Consider the following 14,849-nt stretch of genomic DNA (forward strand, 5'->3'; position numbering starts at 1 on the left):
TTGAATTTGGAATACAATGCAAAAAAGCTAAATTACTTTCAATGCATCCTTGAATGTAATTTTCATTTTCAATCTATTCTTTTGTAGTGTTTGTATCTTTACCAACGTGCTTAAATACAATTGTCAGTGAATCATGTACTCTGATTCTTATTATTTTCATAGCCATATATAAAAGGTGATGAGGGCTAACTCCCCTTCTATATGAGCATCTTAATTTGCTAATTGCCATCATAAATGGTGTAACATTAACGCCATCTCTAAAATTGCGGAATTGTCCATAGTAAGTTTGTGGAAATGATAATTCCTCTGCATGTTTGTCAAGCAAAATACTAATTGTAATGTTATTTTCTCCAGAAGCTATTCGTAAATACATCTCATCATTCCACATTAATGTCTGTTGTTGTGACAACTTTCTTCAATTGGAATATCTTCAATAATCTCATGTTCATTAACTGCTGGATAATTTTCTTCAAAAAATTTGTCATTAATACTAATGTTGTAGACTTCATAAAGAGGAGTTATTAAATATTTTAACCATTCTTTAATTTCTCTGTTAACCAATCCATATACATAACTTGACTTATGAATTTTTTTCTTTTTATATGAATAGTAATAGAATGGTCATTGTCAACATTTCTTGGTAATTGATTAACCATTGTATTAACTTCTATGAGAACATTAATAACTTGTCCATAGATGCCAAATTGTCCCTGAATGTGCCTTAATCTTCTAAACTGCATGAATGGTATTCTTGGTGAAATAAGTCTAATACTAAATTTAATGGTAATTTTTTCAAATTTTCTGGAATGGGAGGGTATTTGAATCCACTGAAAACTGATAAAGGTGGTATTCATTGTTTATTAATTGCAGATAGACAAGTCGAGCATATCTTAATTTGTGGTATCTTAACATTAGTGAGTAACGTTCTAATAAATTGAATATTATTATTTGATGTAACTTCATTTTTGAATATTTTTAAATCATAATCTATCACAAATATCACATACATGATCAAAATCGTTTTGAAGAAATTACTTATGGAACTCTTATGCACTGATAAGATTAGGATAGGAATTTTGATATATATATATATATATATATATGCTTCTATATTTATAGAAGTATAATTTATTGCATTCTTTTTATAATGTACTGTATTGCATGTATTTAGAATTTTAGAATGTACAATATATATAGTGCTGGTCTTGGTTAGTTCTATTAAAATGCAAGAGATGGAGTTGATTGATGTGATATTATTTGAATAGAGTTAAAAATTATTAAGTAGTTTATTTAATTAAAATAAATTATTACTGCTAAAAATAAATATTTTATCAATTCAAACTAATTTTTAATTGTTAAGAATTATTTCATCTCTAAATTAGCTAAACCAACAATTTTTAAAAAACTTATGTTAAACTATTTTAAAGTATACGGTCACACATCAGCGCCATCTCATGATGATTTTTGATTACGAGTCAGCTCTTTTTTTTCCCATGCAAAAGTCTGTCCCAAAATCTCTGCACAATGTGCCTAAAGAAGTTTTCACTTCAAAAAATAATAAATTTCACCACCGCCAGCCTCCATGGCGCGACTGGTTGCGTCTCAGGCTTTCATTCGGAGGTCCCAGGTTTGAATCTCGATCAGGCATGGCATTTTCACAAGCTACAAAAATTGTCATTCATCTCATCCTCTGAAGTAATACCTAATGGTGGTACTGGAGGTTAAAAAAAAAGAAAAACGTCACCACCTAGCTATTGAAATTGGAAACTTCTAGGCATTGTTTTTGATATTCGCATTTGATTTTCAAATAAGTGCATTAGGCGTGCAGGTGACAAACATTGTTCTTTAATATAGGATAATTAAAGAGCGTGCAAGTGACAATTTTGTATATAGTATAATTTTTTTCAAATTCTTTAAATTTATTTAAACTATATATATATATTTATATAGCCTATGACACTCCCGGAAACGTAAGGATTCCAACATAGGGTCATACATCTAAATCAGTTCAGCCTTTGAGCTGCTATGGTGAAACAAACATACATATATACACCCTAAATACTCTACACTAATTTTTGTCAGTTGTGTAAAAAGACAGCAACAAAATACTGGTCGTCTAAGAGTTAACGTGATCTGCTACTATCCTAAGACTAGATTAAAAATTTGATGTGAACAGCACATGACTTCCTTGTATGCCTGTTAGATTACATACACACATTTATTGCTGCACTTCATTTAAACTTATTTCATTTGAAAGTGAGATACGATCTTCTTTAATAAAGTGGACAGTTACACAATTACTAAAATATTAGTTTTTATTAACATCAAATATTTATACAATTAGTAATTCAACAATATTACATGAAATATAGAGTAAAAATCCCTTTATTACTCATATTACTAGATCAGTATTATTCATATCTTCTTGAGTTGCCGATTAATAAAATTTTTAATTTCTGATGTGTCGTATAAACAAAATATAATATTAATTAACCTATTCCACTTAGTGAATTTCTGTATACTGGTTATAAATATTAATTTCGACCTAACGATGTAAAATATTCAGTTTTTGTTATTGGAATATTTGGTGAATAATCAAAAATGGAAAAGCAACAATCATACAGAAACAAAGATAACATGAAGAAATGTATCTAAAAAAATAAGAACATGAATATGAAGGGGAAAAATGTTAAGAACAAGGGAAGAATAAAAAAATAGAAGGTGATAAATATAAAGAGGAAGAAAATATTAAGACCAAAGAAAGAATAAAAAGATTAAGAGAAGATGATAAATATAAACCGGAAGAAAATGTTAAGACCAAGGAAAGAATAAAAAGTGTACAGAAATTAAGATCAGAAGAATTATATCAAACCAAAGAGCGATTAAATGATTGGCAACAAAAAACTGATGATCAACTCTAACTGAGGTAGAATATTATCTGACAATATGGAGATGTAATGAACTGAAAGTTAAGAATTTTTTGCAATTTTTATTAAAGATTGGGCATGCCTCAGTGTATATGTTGTTCTTGTAAGGGGCTATTATATTTCAGTCACTCTGTAGTTAACTATAATGCAGATAAAATCAAACAGAAATTCCAGAATAATTAAATAAAACTAAACAGAAATTAAGTAGAAAATTATTATTATATTAAATAATTAAATATTAATTTTCAATTAATATTAAATAATCAGATGTTTTAACAAATCTATTACATATACACATATGTAATGCCTATTAAATTACATTTTCACATGTTTAAAAGTGCATAAAATTTTATTTCATTAATAACACTTTAAACATAATTTTAGTTTCTTAACATGTGATACATGAGTTTAATCTGATTTTTGATGCTGAAAACGAATATGAACTCACCATTTCTTTCTATCACTTACCATTTTTGAAAAATGTTTAAATTTTAATTAGAGTATTTTCATTTTTCAACATATAGTTAGCATTTTAAGCTCCTATATTGTATTTTCTTAGCTCATTTTTTATTGTTTGACTTTTTTAACATAATTTGTAAGCTATAAATAAACAATACAATAAATAAAGAATTAGATCATATCATAGTCACATATTATGACATCATATCTAATAACGAAGAGTGAGCCTTCATGAACAAGTTTAATCATGTCTGTTCAGGTCAAAACATGTAGCTGAAAACACTGCTGAATTTGTATTAAGCACTGGATTTAGGAATGAATTAATTTTGTTCAGTCTTATTGCTGTCTTAAGTATGTTAACAGTGTGTAGTGTCATAATGCCTTGAAATTGTGTAAAGGATGTGGATGCCTTTTGTTATGTATGTGGTGAGTTTACCGTAAAATCAAATAGAAAAAACATTACACCTTTAATTAAAACAGCCTATCATTTGTACTTTTAGTGTAAAATTGGTGCAGGGTAAGGCATGGGCTCCTCATATAGTATGCACTAATTGTTCAGTGTATTTAAGAGGGTGGATGAAAGGTACATGGAAGGCTTTGCCATTTGGTGTACCTATGGTTTGGCGTGAACCAAAGGATCATGTAACCGATTGTTACTTCTAGAAAATCTAAATATACTGTAAAATATCCTTCACTGCAATCTGCAATCAGGCCTGTACCTCACAGTGAAATTATCCCAGTTCCTCAGCCACCTGTGAATGTATGTTTAGAAAGCAACAATGAAGACTCAGGCAGTACTGAAAAAGACAATAATGATTTTGATTTTGAATTATCTTCCAATAAGCCACATCTTATATCACAAGGTGAATTAAATGACTTTGTTAGGGATTTAAATTTTCTCAAAAATCAAGCAGAACTGTTAGGATCAAGACTGCAAGGTTGGATTTACTTAAAAAAAAATACAAAAATTTGGGGCTTTCAAAGCCGACAAAATGAACTTTCTCAGAACTTTATTGATGAAAATAATTTGGTTTATTACACAAATGACGAGCTTATGTTGTTGCACTTAGGACCAGTTCACAAACCTGAGGACTAATGCCTTTTCATAGATTCATCCAAGTATAGTTTAAAAGTGGTTCTACTGCACAGTGGTAACAAATATCCTTTGACACAAATTGCTTATGGTATTAATTTGAAAGAGAGATACAATGTGATGAAAGACGTTCTTGAGAAACTAAATTATAAAAAACACAGCTGGAACATATGTGACGATCTGAAAGTTATAGCTATTCTGTTAGGCATGCAGTTAGGCTATACTAAGTACACGTGTTTTCTTTGTGAATGGGGCAGCCTAACTAGGGATAAACATTATGTTACCAAAGAGTGAAAGAAACGAGACAACTTAACCCCAATTGGGAAAAATATTATTCATGAGCCCTTAGTTGAACCCAAAAAAATGTTTTTACCCCTCATCATATCAAGCTAAGACAAATGAAAAATTTTGTAACAGCAATGAAGATGGTTAGTCCTGGATTTTTGTACATCAGGGAAAAATTTCCGAATGTAGGTGAAGGAAAAATTAAAGAAGGAATATTTGTTGGTCCTCAAGAGAGTTGGTCAAAGTGCAGCTTGGGCTTCATTTAAAGATGTTTGCTGAGAAAATGTTTACAAACAAAAATCTGACAATTATCACGATATTGTTAATCAACTTCTTTCTTCATACAGAGCTATGGGATGTAATATGTCTTTGAAAGTACATTTTCTCCACTCACATCTTTATTTTTTCTCAGACAACCATGGAGACATAAGTGATGAACACAGTGAACGTTTTCACCAAGACATTTGAGTGATGGAAAGCCGCTCTAAAGGGTAATGGAATAGTAACATACTAGCCAATTACTGTTGCACATTAATTCGGTATGTGCCTGAAGCTATTTATAAAAGAAAGCATCAGCAAAATCATTCTAACACATGTATGGTCATGCAAAATTATAAATTTTACAGATTTTAACTGTATTTTCCCTTAATTTTTTTGAAGCATAATTTATTTAAAACTAAGGGTAATAGTATTTACAGATCTGTAGTGTACGCAAAAAATCAATTCAAGAAATGGTATCACATTTAGAGAAACATTATAACTTTTTTGTTTGTTATCAATGTTATATCGTCGGTATGGTACCCCAGTTATGATTGTTAGGTGGACTAAACAAGGCATTTATGGACAACATTTTCCTCTAGCCAGTCTGGATCCCTCTGTGTTTGTTATCCTAATGCTTGTGAGAATAATAGCGATAAATACCAAATAAAGCCTGTTGAATTTATAAAAAATAACAGTGTACAATAATTTCTTTAGACCAACAATTTGGCTGGCACTCAAAATTCTTTTTCTGATGTATGCAGGTTTCAGAATAGTCAGCATCCAAAACAAGTAGTAGTTACAGTTGATTACCTGTTGGGTAATCCTGGCAGGTTACCTGACCTTCATACTTTAAAAAAAATTATTTTGCATGGTTGTTAACATTACCTGACAAACACTACGAGGAGGTGACTGTACTTTCTCTTATTTTAATGTATTTCAGTCAAGAAAGCAGAGGCAGATGCAACCAGTTGCATCACACACAGTAACATTGGAAATTGCTGTGTTGGTTGGGCTGTTATGTTGTACACTGTCATTACCTTTAAATCTACTTTTATGGATAGATGAAATAGATATTCAAAAAGGTAAAGAGAAATTTTTTATAAAAAGTTTAATTTCAAACAATGCAAGTGGTCTCAAATTTAATTTGACCATACTAAAGCTGAATATAGGCAAGGAACATAATCCAGTTGTTACTGAAAACCACTAAAACAGCCATCTTGAAATTGTGAAACATTAGTCTTGTGTTCTTTCCAGGTATAAAAACTATGCAAATTTCGGCTCAATTGGTTGAGTAATTGTATGAAAGAGTAACACTCACAGATACCACTATTTATATATATAATTTATTTATATTATATAATATTATATACACATTATATATAAATGTTTATTTAAAAGTTAATCTAACTTTGACAGTACAATAATACTTCTCTCATCAAAATTTCTTGTTTTATTTCTTATACCAAAAATTTAAAAAAAATTATACCATTTGTGCTCTTTATATCATTTGTGGTATGAATTATGGTATTTTTTTTTAAATTTAATTTCACTATCTTATTTTTATAATTTTGATTTCTAGGAACATCCCATTATATCTTATATCTATATATATAAAAATGTTAACTTTGTTTGTGTACGACTTCAAAAACTCAAAATGTTCTGTACCGATTGAGCTCAAATTTTAGCTCGATATATAACCCGCATCAAACATTGTTTTCATCTATTTTTAATAAATTTATCTATTTTTAATTTGTACAGTTTTTTAATAAATAAGAAGCTAATAAATCAGATGGAAATGTAAACAAAGGAAAACCAATCAGATCAATGCAAGATGACCGCTGTCAAACACAACGACCAATCACAAAGAGCCCGTATGGCCGTTGCCAATGTAAACAAAATCGCAACTGATTAAGTAAAAAATTTCTTTGAATTATATGTAACAGCTGAAACATCTGTATTTTATTAAAAAAAACCAAAAAAAAATCACCAAAACAAAAAGAAAAGCCACCAAGAAGGATGACTTACAGTAAATAAATTAAAACACCCAACTTTCTTATAGCCCAGATAGACTGAAGACTATGCAAACAAAAAAAGTCGAAATAACCAAATACACAGAAAATAATATCCCTACATAATGACCAAAAAATCCTTTTTTAGGTTATTTTTTTACATATATATGACCAAACAATCGTTTTTTGGTCATTTAGCGTTCTTTGCTATTGAAAAGCAAAGAACAAAATTCACAAATAGTAACACTGAAACCACACAACTAAGTATTGGTTTTTTTTTTTGTTTTTTCTAACCTACGAAACCACCGTTATGCATTGCTTCAGATGATGATATGAATCATTTATAGCGTATGAAAATGCCATGCCTGACCGGGATTCCAACTCGGAACCACCGGATTAAAGTCCGAGACGTTACCACTCGCGCCACGGAGGCCGGCAAACATATTCGTTAGGAGCCGAAAAAAAACACGACTTACCAATATGGCGTTGTGTCAAACCAATTTTATACGGACTATAATTACTTTTAATACGCGAAACCCTTTGCAATGATTGAACATTAACTTAAACCTCTTCAAAAATTATTCCTTTTGAACTAAGCCACATTTTGATATCATTGTTTTTCTATAACACGGCTGGAATTCTTTTCGTTTAATGATAAGAAGCGTTGTCGAAGACAATAACCGAATTCTCTTCCAAAGGACATAATACACCGCTAAACTATTTCTAAATAATTCAAATTCGTGTAATTTTTTTACGAATCGCGTTTTTATCAAAATCTCACCTTTTTCTCAATTGACCTGCGGGGTTTTGTTCTCTTTGGAGACCGTAATTCATTACTAGATTCATACTCGAGAATCACGTTGTACACTGAAGCAGCACAACTTCTACTTACGTTAGCAGTTTATTAACATCTGAAATCACGCCGTTTGATTATTCTGTAATTTGTAAGCATTACTCTGCTTTTGTAAGCATTTAAAATGATGTGTTTTTTCGCATGACTTAAGGGCTTTTTTCGCAGCCCACAAATCTTTATATATAAAAATGTTAAGTTCGTTTGTGTACGCTTCAAAAACTCAAAATGTTCTGCACCGATTGAGCTCAAATTTTAGCACAATATATAACCCGCATCAAAGATTGGTTTTATCTATTTTTTGCATCAGTCACATACCCGCGACCGCGAGAAAACAGTTTTTTTAACGGTCAGCTGTGTACCAGTGACCGCGCCATCTGCCGGAAGCGAGGGGAGCACTCGCCGTACTAGCTAACGACAACCGCAGTCACATGTGAAATAATACCTGTTCCCAATTACATTGTTTATTAACAAAAAAAAAAAAACGTATCCACTTGCATCTGATTCAGATTATTATACAATCTGAATTAAATATTCACTTTAATTGAGGTACTTTTGTGTGATCGTGTCGTGATTGAGCTGCGCCTTTCACCAAGCTCTGATTTTATTAGAAAACGACCAACAGTGGGATATATGTATTAATGACGCGTGCATCACTGCATATCCAAACCAAATTCGCAATTATATTGACCTTTTTGGCTTGCTTTCCTTCATCTCCCACAGAGTTATGGGAAAGATATCGATCGCATATGGCTGAGGATATTTTGCATAGAGTACGTCTAGAAAATACCAATATGACCATGGAATTTACAGAAGGCATTTACAACGAAGCTTTGATAAATATTGAAGACAAGTGCCTAGCTATTGCAAATAAAGTTCTTATTCAATTGGGAATGCCAGCACCCACCCGAGCTGCGATTGCTTCATTTGATGTGGATTTACGCCGTGAACAGAGTTACAACATTGGTGATCTTCAGTCATATGTCCAATCAAACATTCCCAAATTAACGCGTGAACAGAAAGGCATTTATGATCGCATAATGGAAATGATAAATGACAGAGTTGGGGGGACCTTCTTCTTGGATGCGCCAGGAGGAACTAGGAAAACATTCCTCATTAGATTGATTCTAGCAACGGTTCGATCAAAAAATGACAATCATCCTGTTGCGGAATATTAATCAGCCAAAACTCTGCAACGGCACGCGACTTGCAGTTAAGAAATTGATGAATAACGTAGTGGAAGCAACGATTTTAACGGGGCCTTTCAAAGGTGAAGATGTCCTCATTCCTCGAATACCCATAATCCCGACCGATACACCATTTTAATTTAAAAGATTGTAATTCCCAATTCGATTGGCATTTGCAATCACAATCAATAAAGCTCAAGGTCAATCTTTAGAATTGTGTGGTTTAGATTTAGATGCGGATTGCTTCTCACATGGGCAATTGTATGTTGCGTGTTTCCGAGTCGGCAAACCAGATAGCCTTTATATCTACGCAGACAGTGGAAAAACAAAAATTATTGTATATCCACAAGTATTACAAAATTAAACTTCTATGAAGCATATGCTTTGTTTTGTTTCTCATTTCTCATCCATGCAACCACAATGTGCCACAGCGAAGCGTGGCGGGTAGAGCTAGTATAATATAAACATTGTAAAAAAAACAAATGTAAACAATTTATATATTGCAAAAATACAGATGATATGGTCATACTTTTTAATGATGTCTGAACAGGAGACATCTTAATGATGTCTGAAGTCTGACCAGTTTCTTGTATGCTATAGTAAAAACCTGATGTATGAATAGAAATCTTCATATTTTATTCCATTCATAATGAACAGTACTATTTTTAGTGGTCAAAATTTATTCTGTTTAAAAGTATTATTATTGCTGAAAGCTGTTTAGTTTTATGTATTACTGCAATCAGTATTTTCACCAGACCATGTTCATGTGTTAAATCAGCTGCAAGACAAATAAAAAGGAAAAAAGTATAATGACAACAGAAGCAACTGCAAGCCAATATAAAGGTGAATTATTGAGTATAGTAACTGCTGAGAAAAATGTTGGATCATCTACTGTTAGTGGCTAGATGAAAGAAAGATATTAAAAGTGATCAAGCACACTGTAAAATAATACTGTCCAGCTATAAAATTCTAAATGAAACCATGTAAGCCTGACATCTTTATTAATAAGAAAAGGGTTTCACTTTGTTAATTATAGGTTAAGTATAGAGAGGACAAAAGTTTTAGTTTGTAAGGTAGGTGATAATTTATTAAAAAAAACAATGCTAGCTGGTTGAAAATTTCATTACATCAGTTTTAAGCAATAAACTTTTATCTAACAACAAAAGCTTTGCAGTTGAATTTAGAGGCAAAAATATTAATCCAAATACACAGCCAGTACATTATTAATCAGCAAAATGCATGCAACCTGACATACTCAAAGAAAAACTTTGAGCTGTTTAATCTGAATATACTTAAATTAGTTTAATCACTTAAAAATAAAAAATAGCTTTATATCATATTTGGAATTTTCCCATCTCCAGAATTCACCTTTTTTTTTTAACCTCCAGGACAAGCATTAGGCCTTGCTTCAGAGTTCAGAGGATGAAATGAATGAAATTTCTGTAGTGTGTGAAAATGCATGCCTGACTGGGATTTGAACCTGGGACCTCTGGATGAAAAGCAGAGACGCTACCACTTGCGCCACGGAGGCTGGTGAAGAATTTACCTTCCCTGTTATACTGGTTATGCATATCACTGCATCACATCTAAAAATTAAAAAGAAATATTTTTAAGTACTTCAAAGCATTCTTCGGAAGTCATCAAAAGTACTTATGTAACGCATATACTCTAATTACAACAGATATTTTTAGTTATACTAAACCACTGCTTTAACAACCTAACTGGTAATTGGAGAGCCTTTCCTGTTTTTCTTCTTAAAATAATTTTTTTAGATAATTAAGCTACAGGAAGGGGTGTACTTCAGCCGCCCCAAGTATACCTTTAGAAAAAGTCGAGTTGTGGACTGCACAGTGTGTAGACGTGTCTTTCTAGAGCTCTGCGTTTTTTGTTGTTTTCGATTGGTTTTTTGGTTTTTACATTGATTTGGTGGACTGGAACTTTAAGTGGATTGGACAAGGAATACGGACTATCATTTTTGAGTTATTTGGTTACGGATTTATCAAGTTTTTTATAGTTTTTTGTTCTCATTAGTGAGATCAATATTTTTATGCTTTTTACTCGCTAAATCTTAGATATTATAGTGTGTTAAAGTGTTGGTGACTTTTATCAATAACGAAAAGACTACCAGTGTGTATAAAAAGTGAGTAAACTTATTGTACAATAACTTTTGAACAGTTTTTTGAGGTTATAATAGAGCTTATAATAGCAAATTATTCTAAGTTATTCGACAGGCTAATACCAGTCTGAAATTAACTGTAAACAAGGACTTAGGACATTTTTTCGTATATTAGTAGTTATACGAGTGAAATTTTTCTGTCATTAGACTAGTTTTTATTAGGGAATTCTTTGTTCCTTAATAATTTCTGAACCACTCGTCCTACATCCCTCATCCCAAGTTATAAATCCATCCCAAAATGTTTCCTACCCCCTGCACCCCCCATCACCCCAAAAATTTTGGACCCTATTTTTGGGTTGATACATTTTACCAACCCAAAAAAAAATTCTTTTGGGGTTCCCATCCGCGAGTGGGTACTCGTTGGCCTCGGGATCGTCCCCGTAGTCCAACAGCGCTAATATGAGATGAAGAGGATCACTCCCCTTAGAGGGATGATCGCAGGGAGCTTCTAGCTCACAAAAGGTTACCATACTAAGAAAACGGAGGGTAAATGTAAAAAGAGACCCCCGACAGGGGTCTTCAGAAGAAGAAGAAGGACCGCCGGAGAGCCTTAGCAATCTGGTTTACCAATTGGGATTAACTATGGTGGCGTTGAGACAGCATATGGGACCGGGTCTCTCAAAATACATAAGTACATATGAGCAGGAGCTCAAAGGCATATATGATGGGCTTAACGCCTTGACGCAAGTCTCGCCCCCTTTATCAGTTGTTACGCAGGCTACTCAGATAGACCCTATAGTAGTGGAAGATGAGATGGAGCAAATTCTTACTAAGGAGCTGACAGATGAGCAAATAATAGATCTACTCCCCAAAAGGTGGCCAAATAGTTTGCGGAACAAAATTAGTTTGATTAATGAGTTGCCTTCTGAGGTGGTGGACTCTTGTACTGTTAGTGATTTAAGTAAATCAATTCAAGGGGATGAAAAAGAAGGTATTAGTACCAAATACAAAGTAGGCGACATTCGTAAAGATGTACAATCAATTCTTGGAGACTGTGACGACATTAAGAAAAGTAAATACAAAATCTACTATGATGGTAGTGCTACTGAGAAGAGCACAATGGGAGCTATATTGAAGGCTTTAAGGAAGATTATTCCTCAGGCTGGTAATTTAGTTTTTGTCGTCCCCAATAATAATATTGGAAACTATATGAAGAAATTAATATCTTATTTGCGGAGAGACGAGGAAGTAGTGGTTAAAGTGCTTACGATCCCAGTTGAAGGTAAAGCTATACAAGGCAAGCCTGGACAAGCCCATATTAAAAAGTCAACACCACCGGCAGTTGACAGTCGTACTGTGGTTATCAAAGCAGCTGGAAAATCCTATTCTGATTTACTTAAAACGATGAAGTCTGCAGTAAGTAGCGAAGATGCAAAAGAAGTCATCTCCTTACGTAAGGACAGGAACGAAGAACTCCACATGAGAATTCAGGGAGCGCAGAAAGCTGCAGAGTTTACAAGTAACCTACGAGATAAGGCAGCAGATCTGCATGTTGACCTGCGTACAAGAGCGGGAAGGCACACAATAGTTCACATCAGGGATGTAGAATATGACACCACTGAGACAGAAATTCTTGCTGCAATTACTGCAAGAGTAGGTTCTGATGAGGACATCAAGATATCGTCAATTAGAAAAGGTTACGCCGAGACGCAGAACATTACAGTAATCACAACGTATAGGGCCGCCTGTAAACTCGTAGAGGATAGGATACGAACAGGATGGGTCAACTGCCGGGCTTTTATCCGAGACGATGGGGATAGATGTTGGGGCACTGGATATCGGCGGCAGGAATGCAAGGGGCCAGATAGGAGGGACCTCTGCTTTAACTGTGGAGGGCGAGGTCATATGATTTCCGAATGCAAAGAACCAAAGAGTTGTCTCGACTGCGGTAGCGGTGAGCACAGGACTGGTGCTTGGGCGTGCTCTGACAAGCATGATTAAGCTTCTCCTAGCCAACATGAACAGAAGCGTGCTATCGCATGATTTGCTGTATAGACTTGCTATTGAGTGTGATGTAGACTTGTTGGCAATCACTGAACCCAACATACATGAGTCGGCGAAGTCCGGATGGATGGCGGATACTGTGGGTGATGTCATTATTAGGAACATCAGTAATAGGGTGGCTCTGAGTTTCAAGGAGAGAGCAGAGGGAGTCATAGTGACTGAACTGGAGTCTACAATAATTGTAACAGCGTATGTCTTGCCCAACATCACGATTGCGGATTATGACAGGTTTTTAGACAGTATATATCGAATTCTGTCCAGACAGAGCAAGAAATTCGTGTTGTTGGGTGATTTCAACTGTAAGACGACTTTTGCTGGTTGCTCCTGCAGTAATGGGAGAGGAGAGCTAATTGACGAACTGATGGAATCCCTCGGAGGTCGCTGTTTAAATGATGGTACTCCAACTTATTAGGCTCGGGGCCACTACTCTGTTTTAGATCTGGTCATTGATGATAATAGATGGTCAATGGATCAGCTAGAGCTAACAGTGATGGATAACGATATTTCCAGTGATCACCTTCCGCTACATCTGATCATAAAGGAAGGCAATGACTTTGTAGTTGAAAGACCTTTTGTTACAAGACCTACAGCCCATCAGGTTGACAAAATAGTTGATAAAGTAGCTCAAAGGCTACGTAATATGATTGAGTTGACGCCAGATAATCTTACCTCGGTAATACAGCAAGAAATGGATAAGGAATTAAGGGCCACTGGGGGCAGACGACAAGTCTACTGGTGGTCAAATGAGATAGCACACTTACACGATAATTTACAGCAGACTAGGAGAAGGAAACAAAGACTGAGGATCACAGGTGGTGCTGAGTTTGATACTGCAGCCAAACTATATATAGAGGCTAGACGCCACTTGAACAGGGCCATTAAGAGATCAAAAAGGGATCATTGGTTCAAACTCTGTAAGGAATTGGACAATGATCCCTGGGGCCAAGCCTACAAGATAGTTACTAAGAGGTTTGGCAGGCGTCTGCCTGTGTTGAGTGAACAGCAGGCTATGGCACAGTTTGACGAATTGTTTCCATGTCCAGCAGAGGCAACTGACATCTTGCCTGATATGAGCTGAGGAGGTTTACCCCTGCTGAGCTAAGTAACGCTATCAGACAACTCGGTAGTAAAAAGAGCCCTGGGACTGATAGAATCCCTGCTGCAATACTCAAAGGCCTTGTAAAACAGCTTCCCTGGGAGATGACTGATATAGCTAATTATGGCTTGGAGAATGATTCATTCCCGCGATGTTGGAGGGAGGCCAGGGTGGTCTTCCTCCCTAAAGGCGGTGATGATCAAGGTCTGTCTCGATTTAGACCGCTGAGTCTCTTAAATAACTTGGGCAAAGCGGTAGAGAAGATGCTCGCCAACAGAATTGTATACGAAATTGAAGAAGGAGTGGGTATAAGCGTCAATCAATTCGGGTTCTGGAAGGGACGCTCCACCGTGTTGGCAGCGAAGAAAGTAACAACTTGGATAGCAGATGTCAGAAGAGGTACTTGGAGAACAAGAGGGATTCCGTTACTTGTCTCCCTAGACGTTAAGAATGCTTTTGGCTCCATCATATGGAGCCATATTCACAGTGCATTATTGGCTAA

Source organism: Lycorma delicatula, chromosome 1 (assembly GCF_047948215.1).
Source record: "Lycorma delicatula isolate Av1 chromosome 1, ASM4794821v1, whole genome shotgun sequence".
Classification (NCBI taxonomy): Eukaryota; Metazoa; Arthropoda; class Insecta; order Hemiptera; family Fulgoridae; genus Lycorma; species Lycorma delicatula.